This window comes from Eupeodes corollae, chromosome 2 (genome assembly GCF_945859685.1).
Source record: "Eupeodes corollae chromosome 2, idEupCoro1.1, whole genome shotgun sequence".
Lineage (NCBI taxonomy): Eukaryota > Metazoa > Arthropoda > Insecta > Diptera > Syrphidae > Eupeodes > Eupeodes corollae.
This window is the reverse complement of record NC_079148.1, coordinates 96,616,933-96,629,209: the sequence shown is the minus strand read 5'-3', so window position 1 is coordinate 96,629,209 and position 12,277 is coordinate 96,616,933.

The following is a 12,277-nucleotide window of genomic DNA, read 5'->3' as shown; positions in this document are numbered from 1 at the left end:
CCGCTGTCAGGCAGGATAATCCATTCAACATAAACGACGAAAGCCAACAATTCCATCGTCCCGAATTAGACGAAGTAAAGATTGTCATATCTAAGTTGAAGTCTAATAAAGCCGCTGGAGCGGATGGCTTGAATGCCGAGCTCTTTAAAGCAGCTGCAGATAAGTTGGTTACGAGCATCATCACTGTAAGATATGGTCGGAGGAAAGCGTGCGCGATGAATGGAACCTTAGTATTGTTTGCCCGAGACCCTCTAAACTGCACCAACTATAGAGAAATCAGTCTACTTAACATCGCCTATAAAATCTTCTCTGCGGTAATATGAGAACGTCTAAACACAATCGTCAATAACCTGAGCAGACCTTAACAGTGAGGTTTTAGACCAGGAAAGTCTACAGTTGATCAAATATTCACATTACGGCAGATCCTGGAAAAAACCCAAGAACACTAAATCGACACCCACCATTTTTTCATCGATTTCAAGGCCGCATATGACAGCATCTACAGTGACGAGCTGTATAGAGCCATGTCTAGTTTTGGCATCCCTGCCAAACTCGTCCGTTTGTGCAGATTGATCATGGAAAATTCATAAAGGTTGGAAACAACTTAACGGAACCTTTCGATGTCAATAAAGATAAATTAATGCACTGCAATGCAACTTTTTTAACATCGTACTTTAAAGAATAGTGCAGAGCTCACACGTCAACACTAGAGGCCCTATCTTTCAAAAGTCTGTCCAATTACTAGCATATGCTGATGACATTGACATAATCGGAAGAACTCAGCGTGATGTCAATGAGGCTTTTGTGAGTATTGAGGCAGAGGCGGCAAAAAGTGGTTTAACGGTTAATGAGGGCAAAACAAAGTACATGCTGTCGTCAAGAAAGGACATACAACACCGACGTCTTGGTCAAAACGTCACCATCGACAGACGTAACTTTGAGGTAGTCAAGGACTTCGTCTACCTAGGATCCGCTTTGAACACAGAAAACAACACCAGCGTTGAGATCAAACGCAGAATAACTCTTGCTAACCGATGTTTCTTTGGGCTAAGAAAGCAATTGAGTGGTAAAGTCCTTTCTCGAGGGACCAAAGTGTTGCTATATAAGAACCTTATCATCCCCGTCCTGCTATACGGTGCAGAAGCATTGACTATGACAAAAGCGGATGGAAGCACCTTGGGTCGGTTCCAGAGAAAAGTTCTTCTTGTGATCTGGAGGAGAAGATGGAACGACGAGCTGTACAGCGACGTAGACTTAGCCAGTAGAGGAAGACCTAGGATCAGGTGGCGCGCACAAGTGCAAAGTGACCTCACCCAACTTGGAGCGCGAAACTGGAGACATCTGGCTAGGGACCGAGCTAGATGGAGAAGATATTGGGTTAGGCCCTAGTTCACACGGGGCTGTAGCACCACCCTTAGCAAGTAAGTAAGTATTAGCATCCTTAAGAACAAAGTAATTTTACAACTGATAGAGTTTAATTTTATTTTAAAAATAATGAAAAACTTCACGGGGTTTTTTTTAGGGTTGAAAACACTTAAATATGCAATTAGAAATTCATGATATGGAACATTTAAAAACAGCGTTTACAATCATTTTAATTAAAATTAAAACTAAAACATGCTGCAAATAATTGTATTCTATTTTAAAACGAAGAAAAGACGGTGGGATGCGATCCATTACCAGCAATATTTTGCATATGATAAAATAGTTTGTTTTTAAAACATTTTTTTGACATTTTTAGACATTTTTTACTTATTTTAGTAGCATTTCTTAAAAGTTTATATTTCTTATATAAACAAATACAAATTGGATGAATAGTTAATTTGAAGTCAATATCTTCCCTTGTTCACGAGATATCGAGAACCGAACACCATTTTTTTTTTTAAATTTGCATAAAATTGTATTTTTATACAAAAATTAATGATTGTCGAAAACAATATTTCTGTGAAATAAAAAAAGTTTTAAGACAATATTTTTAATTTTTGAAAAGTTATTTGAGTAGAAAGTAAATTTTCACCAAGTTTTGGTATTGTTTTTTTAGGTTTTTATTTTTTGTAAAAAAAAAGCTGCTAATTAGATTTTTCCCACAATTTTACCAGATGTTAAAAACGTTATTTTTCGTTGAACAAAATTGTTTTGGGGATGATATCATTTTTTATTTGTTAAATTTTCGAGGTGACAAATTTTGTTCAGTTTTTTTGATTTATAACAAAAACTCTTAATTGAATTTTTTTCAAGTCTCTAGCGTTATTGGTTCGTGAGATATTTAGGGTTAACTAAATTGTTTACCTTTTTCTTAAACTGCTATGGTAGAAAAAACCACTCACGCCATTTTTTTGAGAGCCCTTTCTGCCTTATTATCTGTATAACAAAATTTATTTGAAGTCGATACCTCGTCTAATTCTTGAGCTATGGACGACGAAAAAACGTCGCGAACGTCCGGTCGTACGAACGAATGTATACACGCACGCACAGACATCTTTCTAAAAATCTTTTATTTCGACTCGAGGGACCTTGAAGCGTTGAGAAATGTCAAAATGTTCAACTCAACAAATCGGACCGATTACAATAACTTCCTGTGGCACGTTTATAAATAGTGCTGCACATTTTTTTGAAAATGTATCCACCGTCTTGAATTGATTTCGGATTTTCCACCAATCGGAAAAGAATTCAATCAATCTTTGGAGACCAAACAAATCTATAGAAATTTTAAATTAACAACTTTCTTTAAACTGGAAACATTCTGCTTCCTGATCTCCAAACAGAAAATAAGAGGCTTCAACTGATTCAACTGAACATGACTGTTTTCTTCTATAAACTAAAGGAAAGTCTTGTTTTCACTAAAGAAAACATCAAATTTTTAGCCATACACTTACGTGAAATAAGAACAAAATAACTACTTTGGAATACTTGCAAGCTTATAGTTGCCATTTTATTAATTAACATATTTTAATACATTGAGCAGATGTGATAACAAACACGTGCGTTACACACCGCCGGCCGCCGCCGTTTGAAAATTGAATGCAACAGTAGCGTAGCGACACGGTGGCTGGCGCCACATTAAACAAAAACATGTTGCAATTTTGTATTTCATTTTTGATTTATTTATACACATTCATAAGTTCTTCAATCAATTTCGAAATGATGCCATTTATATCTGAATGCCCGCCTGAGCAGAGCATGCCGCCAATGCCAATGTAATTAGGGAATCATTTTTAAATGAACATCGCACACATTTTATTATTCAAACTTCAACTTTTATGGCGCTGATGGATTTATGATTGCACCTACAAAACACGAAAATGGATTATTATTAAATGCAAAACAATCTCCGACACTAAGGCGCTTTTTTCATAATTTAACATGACTTTGAGATTAAAATTAGAAATAATACAATTTTCGTACCGACATGTAAATGTTGCAATTCGAAATTTAGTGTTGGAAAGGTCTAACATGTTGAATTTAGTGCTTCAACAACAACACTCAATATTTATTGTTTATTAAAAAGTTCGAAAAAGACGTTATTGGAAGCTTCTCGAGAGAGAAGCTACAATTCAAAAGTGTCAGGGTTTTTCAATAATAGGTTTCATTTTGAGTAGGAAGCTATTTGGACAGCTGTCATCTTTTGACATTTGACAAATAAAACAATGCCCTTACTCAAAATAGAAATATACATCCTTAGGAACATATAAGCATTGTTCAACTTCAACTTAAAAATGGTGCATATTTTCCAGTCACATTTGAACAGCCTCACACTTAACTATTTTTGATATACTTCTTTAATCTGTGCATAGAGAACTCCTTCTGCAATTAAGAGAACTTTAAAGAATTTAAGTTAACAGAGTTTGCGAAGTCTGTTTATCTTTACAAAAAATATCATTTTTGTGTATAACAATAGAATAGCCTCACCTCAATTTGGTACGCCACAAAAGCCTGTAAGTTTAAGCTTAAAAAAGCTATTTCTTACTTTTTTATCGTTTAAATTGGTCGAAAAAAATCATTAAGTAAATAGAACCTAAATAAAATAGATGTTTATCATGAGCAAGGACTTTTTATTCGATTTGTAGCTTGGAACATTAACATAAGCCCAAAGGTAGTTAATAACTATTTAAAAAAGGGGTTATTATATGGACAAAATTATAAAGGGCGTACTTTTACGATTCTTTCAGGTAAAGATACAAGTAAAATCATTAGAGAAGCGTCCAATTGCACACAATCTTTGAAAAAGTTTAGTCGAGTGATCAGAGATGCCAGGAAACCTGAAGCTACACTAAAATCTCCACTAACACTAAACAATGAGCGCAAGCTATAACGGCTCAATTTTACAAGGTACCAAATGGCGCCTGGAGGACTAACCAAACGATTAGAGAAAAGTAATCTTTTCACATTAAAACCATATAACCATTTCTTCCATGAAAAGTTGTTCTTAGATCAACATCATAGCCTGGAGGTATGGTATTGCTGCCATATCTTTTCATGGCACAATTTACTTAGTTTATGTTAACTGTAAAATGGAAGTAGCCTGCAACAAAATTATTTTGGAGCCAGCCCAAGATATTTTTGGATCTCCCCCGATCATTTTTCAGCAGGATAATGCACCGAATTATAAAGATAGCATAGTGTTAACATGACTGCAAAATATACAGCAGTTAAAGTGGCCACCATACTGTCCCGATAAATCGTTGAAAGGCAGGATGAACAGAAAAGGGCCAAGATGGCTTCCCTGGGGAACACCATATTTAGCAACAAAAGGTTCAGAATGACAATTTCTAAATTTTACCTAATAGGATCTGTTTTCAAGGTATGACTTAATCCAAGCTAATAAAAATGGTTGAAAACCGTTTCTAAGTTGGTCAAAAGCTTTAGAAAAGTCAGTGTATACACAGTCAACTTCATAACCGTTGTTCTAAAGCGTTTGAACATATGTTTGAGAATGTGAGGAGATTAGTAAAGCTTGATCTATTTTTTCACAAAACTATGTTGCTGTTCGCAAATGATATTTTTACTAAAATATGCTACACTAACACAAACAACTTGTTCAAACAATTTAGGAATGCAAGAAAGCTTTGCAATGGAACTGTAGTTGCTTATATCCGACTTGTTACCTTTCTTGAAAATTGGTGTTAGAAATGACTTCTTCCATACGCTGGGAAATTTGCCTGTTTTTAGAGAAAGTTTGAATAAGAAAGTAAGGGGTTCAACTAAAGCATTACTACACTTTTTTAGTACTATCGGGGGAATACCATCGGGACCAGCTGAGCAGGCATCATTCAACGCAGATAAAAGATAAAGGACCGTACTCTGTAGCACAGGTACGTGACTACAGCTAGATTGCAAAAAGGAGTGAATATTATGAATATATACCTCATCAACTTCTTGAGGGCTATTAACAAATGACTCACGGAAATTTGTTGCGAAAGCGTTACAGATATCAACAGTTTTATCTAACGAAAGGTTCTTGTCAGTGAAGTTAACTGGAAAGCCATCTTTCCAACATAACAAGCATATACAAAATTAGAAAGAGACTTAAATTGGTTAAAGAGTTCAACATAAAATGAGAAGTTGATTGGAGACAGAGTTTTGAGATACGTTTTCCATGCCCTATTTCTTTTGTTACGCAGTAAACTCAGTTCTTTCGTGTACCAATAATGGCTAAAGTTTGTAATTCTTGATTTCTTTATCGGTACATTTTTTTTCAAAACAATAATTAAGGATCCTATAAAAAGTTGAAACTGCTTCGTCAATGTTAGAAAATGCCAGTGTATCAGCAATTCCAGAAATGGTTAAATCTTCAGACAACTGCTGGAAATTGGCTCTTCTGAAATCAAAATTATATAAGCAATCAAAAGAATTTCTGTGATTAGTAAGGTGATTACTATAGTCAAAAAAAATGTCCAAAGGGAGGTGATATTTGTTAATATTAGTAATTCATAGTTTCATTTGTGAAGAAGGAGAGGCTTCCAGTCAATGTGTGGTAGATTAAAATCACCTAGAAGTAAAATATTCGTGTCAGAGCTCGACAAATTTATAATATATTCTAATGCCAAGGAGAGATCGTTATAAACAGACTCCAAACTTTTTGGAGGAATTTAAACGTTTTAAATGTTCGTTTAGTTAGGTGTGCCTGCGGGCAATGCAGCATGGCAGATCGGGTAGTTGGTGATTGCCTAAAACTTGGTTTAGACCAGCAATGCAATTTTGTTGCCATTTTGAAGTTCTTGCTTTATCTCTTTGTGGTGGCCCCGGGCAATGATTTGTGTATCCATATATACATAAGTTAGATAAAATTGCAAGGGCGAAGTTTCATGACTCTTGAGGATAGCTTACGCAGATTAACACTCTTCGTAACTGAGCCTCGGATAATTAATGATAACTCGTTGACGACTTTTGGCTATTGTAACAAACAAAGATTGGTTTCTGGAATGTGAGGGCGCTTCTGGACGCAGGAAGTGAAGTCCGCATTATGTCAGATTCCTCCAATAAGAGAGACAATTTATGCGGTACAGGATAGATATCTTAGGGTTAAGCGAAGTGCGATAGTTTGGATCGGACAAATACAAGTCACCGACACGTAACACTGTACTGTTATGATCCAGGAAATGCTCGAGAAGCTGGAGTTGCCTTATTTCGTGGGCGCCCCTTATAGAAAGGCTTATCACAGCTAAGTTTCGGAGAAGAGTACGCCCCGACGGAGCTCGCATCTGATGAAGAGAAAGAATGTTTTACAGTCAATTAGGATCCGGCTACAACAATACTCACCCCGGAGATATTATTTTGGTTATGGGAGACTTCAATGCTATGGTTGGCAGTTACAACAACGGGCTAAGGCATGTGATGGGTGTTCATGGAGTGTGCCGTTGCAATGACAATGGTAGAGGTTCATTAACTTCTGCAACGCCAATGGCCTTGTGATTGGTGGCACTATGTTTAAACACAAACTCTGTCATAGAATTATCTAGGTGTCGACGGACAGGTAAGCGTTTTCTATCTTAATTGACCACTTCGAGATTTGTCGATGCTTTAGGAGCAGTCTCTTAGATATCCGAAACAGAAGAGGCGCCGACAAGGGACTTGCCCGTGACCACCACTTAATGATAGCTACCCTAAGATTACGTACAGGTACAGTTCGAAGATGCAACGGAATAACACGAGCCCCCAAATTCAACATCGCCAGACTAAAGGATCCCATCACCCTTCAACAATTCAGGAACCACCTGTCTCACTAAATGAGAACAATCAACAGCACAGTACATGACGACATCGAACACCATTGGAATGCTGTGAAAAATATTTTCATTTCAGGTGCTGACACAATAGTTGGTAGGAAAGAAGGAAGCAACAACACTTGGCTTTCAGAAGAATCTTGGGCAAGGATCAACGAACGCAAACAGTTAAGGGCTCGAATAACTGCCACAAGAGGAAGAAAAAAATGAGCTGAAGTCCTCGGACTACATGAAAAAGAATGAGGTTTACCACAGTGTGCGCCGTGACAAGCGTAACTACATCAACGCATTGGCACAAGAAGCAGAAGATGCTGAAAACAGGTGCGACAGAATGTGGAAAGAACACTTTTCATCGGTTTTAAACCAAGCTTTTAAGCAGCGCCAACGTCATCAAACGAACTGCTTTATGCGATCATAAAAGAAGCCCGGAGGATATCTATCAAAGTGCGAAAACTAGAGAGGAATTTGCGTTCTTCCTGCCGTTGCCAAAAAGTCATACTGGAACGCCTCAGAGAACACTTTGAGGCCACACTCGGTGCCGAACAAGAAGGATTTCACGCTGGATCCTACTCATATTACCATCCTGCAGATCATTACTGAATAGTGCGTTGAATATCGATCAGCCTTGGAACCCGACTATCCTCTCAAATAAATAGTTCCTCGCAACCGGTGGAAAAAGTGGAGAGCTTTCAAAACCTTGAAAGTATCATCTCCATCGAAGTCAGAACCGAACAAGACGACATCTGCCACATCGGAAAATCAAAAGCAGCGTTCGGTATGTTGTCGAAAATTTAGAGGAATAACTCTATCAGCTTAAGGACAAAGCTACGACTGTTTCGCACAAATGTCGAACCTTCCTTAGCTTATTAATGTTATAGGCTTTGCTAAGTGCAGGCCACCACACAATCGAACCATATGTTGAGATAGGGCGTACTACGGCTGTGTACGTCCATAAAATCATAAAAGAAGCCCGGAGGATATCTATCAAAGTGCGAAAACTGGAGAGGAATTTGCGTTCTTCCTGCCGTTGCCAAAAAGTCATACTGGAACGCCTCAGAGAACACTTTGAGGCCACACTCGGTGCCGAACAAGCAGGATTTCGCGCTGGATCCTACTCATATTACCATCCTGCAGATCATTACTGAATAGTGCGTTGAATATCGATCAGCCTTGGAACCCGACTATCCTCTCAAATAAATAGTTCCTCGCAACCGGTGGAAAAAGTGGAGAGCTTTCAAAACCTTGAAAGTATCATCTCCATCGAAGGCAGAACCGAACAAGACGACATCTGCCGCATCGGAAAATCAAAAGCAGCGTTCGGTATGCTGTCGAAAATTTAGAGGAATAACTCTATCAGCTTAAGGACAAAGCTACGACTGTTTCGCACAAATGTCGAACCTTCCTTAGCTTATTAATGTTATAGGCTTTGCTAAGTGCAGGCCACCACACAATCGAACCATATGTTGAGATAGGGCGTACTACGGCTGTGTACGTCCATAAAATCATCTTCGACTGAAGTCCCCACTTTTTGCCGAAAGTTTTGCTGCTGGCGTAGAAGGCAACACAGGCCTTCTTAACCCGCACTTCAATATTTAGTTTCCAGTTTAGTTTAGGGTTGAGTATAACTCCAAATATTTTGCACTGGAAGACAATGATAGGATTTGACCGTTGAGTCGAGGTAGCATGAAGGGCGGTACTTTAGTTTTGGTGGTAAAGAGCAACAGTTCAGTTTTACTTTGGTTAACTTCTAGTCCACAACTCGTGGCCCAGCTGCTAACTTTCTTCAAATCTGACTCCGTGATTTCACTAATCGCAGAGGTGTGCTCTCCTGACACCAATAGCACCAAATCATCCGCATAGGTTTCCGCCTTCACTCCACATCTCTCTAATTTAACGAGAATTGTATGCATGACCAGAAGCCATAGAAGAGGCGAAAGGACACCACCCTGGGGTGTTCCCCTACTCATGTGTTTTGTTGCGATTGTATTGCCTAGAGTGGCTCGAATGTTCCTACCACTGACTATGGAAAGAATCCATTCTCTAATGAAGTCTTCTACACCGAACTTAACGAGCGATTCTTCTATGGATTCGGTAAGGACGTTGTTAAAAGCACCTTCTATGTCTAGGAAGGTGGCAAGAGTAAATTCTTTACAATGGATTGTTTTGTTCTACAGTACGCACTACCTCATGGAGGGCAGTCTCCGTAGATTTGCCCTTAAGATAAGCATGCTGAGAGCTTTTGAGAGGTCGTCCAACTAGGATTTCTCTAATATGGTAATCAAGAATACGCTCCAAGGTTTTAAGCACAAAAACTGTTAAGCTTATTGGTCTGAAATCCGTCGCGGATTCGTGACCTCGCCCAACCACTTTCGGGATAAAAACTACTTTGACCTGTCTATACGACATAGACACATGTTTGAGAAGGAGGCATTTTTTGAAAATTTGTTCCAGCCATATGCAACTTTTGAAGCATAATTGGCAGTATGCCATCCATGCCTGGGGATTTATATGGAGAAAAAGTATTGATGGCCCACAAAATATTTTCTCTAGTTATAACGGAATTGACTTGCTCCACATGAGCTACGTTTAGCTCTGTGGTTTCAAGTGGTTCGGGGTTATCACTCTCGCAACCCGGAAAGTCCGTCTTCATCAGTAGCTCAAGAGATTCAAGAGTATAGGCCCTATGCCTTTTAGGGGACTTAACAGGTTTGAGGACCTATGTAAGTAAGTAAATGTTTAGTTCTGACCAAAAACATCAGCAAATAAACTATAATAAGTTCGATGGACCGAGAAAATTCGCGTCGAAATCTGATTTTTTAAACCTTGAAAAAGAGATATGCATCTACCAAAATCGAAACTTATAACTTACAAAATCGAATAATACTGTAATTTAAAAAAAATCATTATTTTTATGTCAGGAACCAAACATTTTACTTTAAAACATGATTTCGCAACATTTTTATTTTTGTACACAAATGTTGTTGTTGGTTACATTAAATGTATTTCATTCAACATTTTTAAGGACACAAAATCAAAAAACGCCAATTTAAAATTTTGACCAAGTCTCACGTTATTATCTTGAAATCTGAAGTATTACTTAGGTAGGAATGTCAATCGCAGTAGTTCATATCATTTGATTGTATACTAACTGAACCAATCTTACTCTATTGTATATAGTATGTATTGCATAAAGAATATTAATTGCATAGTAATTAATCAAAAAAACAAACATCAACTCAACAAACATTGTTTGATGACATTTTGAAGTTTGCTTTTTTAGTTGTTCTCATTATAATCAAATTACACTCTTTATAACATGGTTACCTCAAAAAATAAAAAAAAAAACAAAAACACTTTAATAAACTTTTCAATTTACCTGTCATTTTGACAATTTTTGATATGTAACAAAAACACAACCAAAAACGATACCTTTATAATTTCCCTTTAACAAAAATGTTTGCTGTAAAAAAAAAAAACTATATTTAACGTCACTTGTGCGATCTAGTTGTTTCCATCAGTTTCTTTTTTGTTATAAAACAAAAAATCCATTGCTGAAAAACTGATGGAAAATGTGAAAACGTGTCAACATGAAAATATAATTATAGTTCGGCAAGAGAGAAGAAAAAAATCTATATTTAATGACTAAAGTAGTTAACCGAACGGAACAACAATACTACCATTTAATTTGTATTTAGATACATTTATTCGTTGTTAACTTATTTTTCGTGTTGTTATTACCACATTATTTTTTGTTGTTGTTGCTGTGTCTAATTTGACGTCATTACGACTACGACCACGACGACGACGGACGTAATCCAGGTAAGTTTACAGAGGACACATAAATGTATTTCTGTCACACATTTGGTGCCTAGAACCTACATAAATACTCGCATATATGTACATTGAGAAGGAACACCAAGCCTAATCCTTTACAAGGATTTGCAACGAGCTATAAGTATTTATTATTATTATAGCTGCACTTTGACGGCTAATGGTTTGATGACATGAAATATAAAACAATTTTTACTGCAGTAGAAGCAAATCGAGTCAGGTAATTTCTATATAATTAAATTTATCGCAACAATGTTTTGAGTTTTTTCTTTTTATTTTTTAACTTGCTGGGGCCTACCTTTGGAATATTTTATTTATGTGTTTACTTAAAATGCTGGTTCTTTTTAAATATTTAATTCCTAAATGAGGTTGGCGACAGTTTCAATGAATAAAATATAAACATGATGTATGCATGTGAAAGGAATAGGAGTACAAAATAATGTTTATTTAAAAAAGACCGTTTTTTATATCCAAGTTTAATAATAGAATTATCTAACATTAAGGACGTTCTGACTTAGAAAATAATATAGTTCGTTTTGACTGATTTGTAACTACGTAGTGTACATGAAAGAAGGTATTAGTATATAGTTAGTGAAGCAAAGTATTGAAGTTGAAGGTTTGATTAGCTAGCTACTTTGGCAGCTGTCATTTACTTAGCTGTTATGTTTTGGCAATCAAATGAAACCATATAGGTACGCTTCAATATGGCATGGAAATAGTTAAAATTCATCACAAAAGTCAGACTTGAGCTGCTTCGACAAGTTATTGATGTGTTGATGAATCAAAACCGTCTGCGTCGCTCAAGAACAACTATATGAACATATTAGTGTAGCCGGTAGTGCTATTGATTCTCTGTTTTTTTTTTGGAATTAGGATTTCCACAAAGAGTTAAGAGTGATTTTTTAAAAGCTATAGAAAAGTTAGCCAAAAAAACACATACAATTCAGAAAAATGCATGAAATCTTTATTTGAATTGATAGTTCGGTCCACAGTAGTACCCGTGGAATGATGGTTAGTGCGTTGGACTGTCATGCAGAGGTCTTGGGTTCGATCCCTGCCTATGCCATCTAAAGTCTTTTCACGGGTACTGCCTCTTGCGAATAATTGACAAATTCTCCAAAAGTAACTCTTGTTATGAAAAAGTGCCTTCTCAAATTAGCCGTTCGGATTCGGCATATAAACTGTAGGTCCCCTCCATTTCTGACAACATTAATCGCACACAG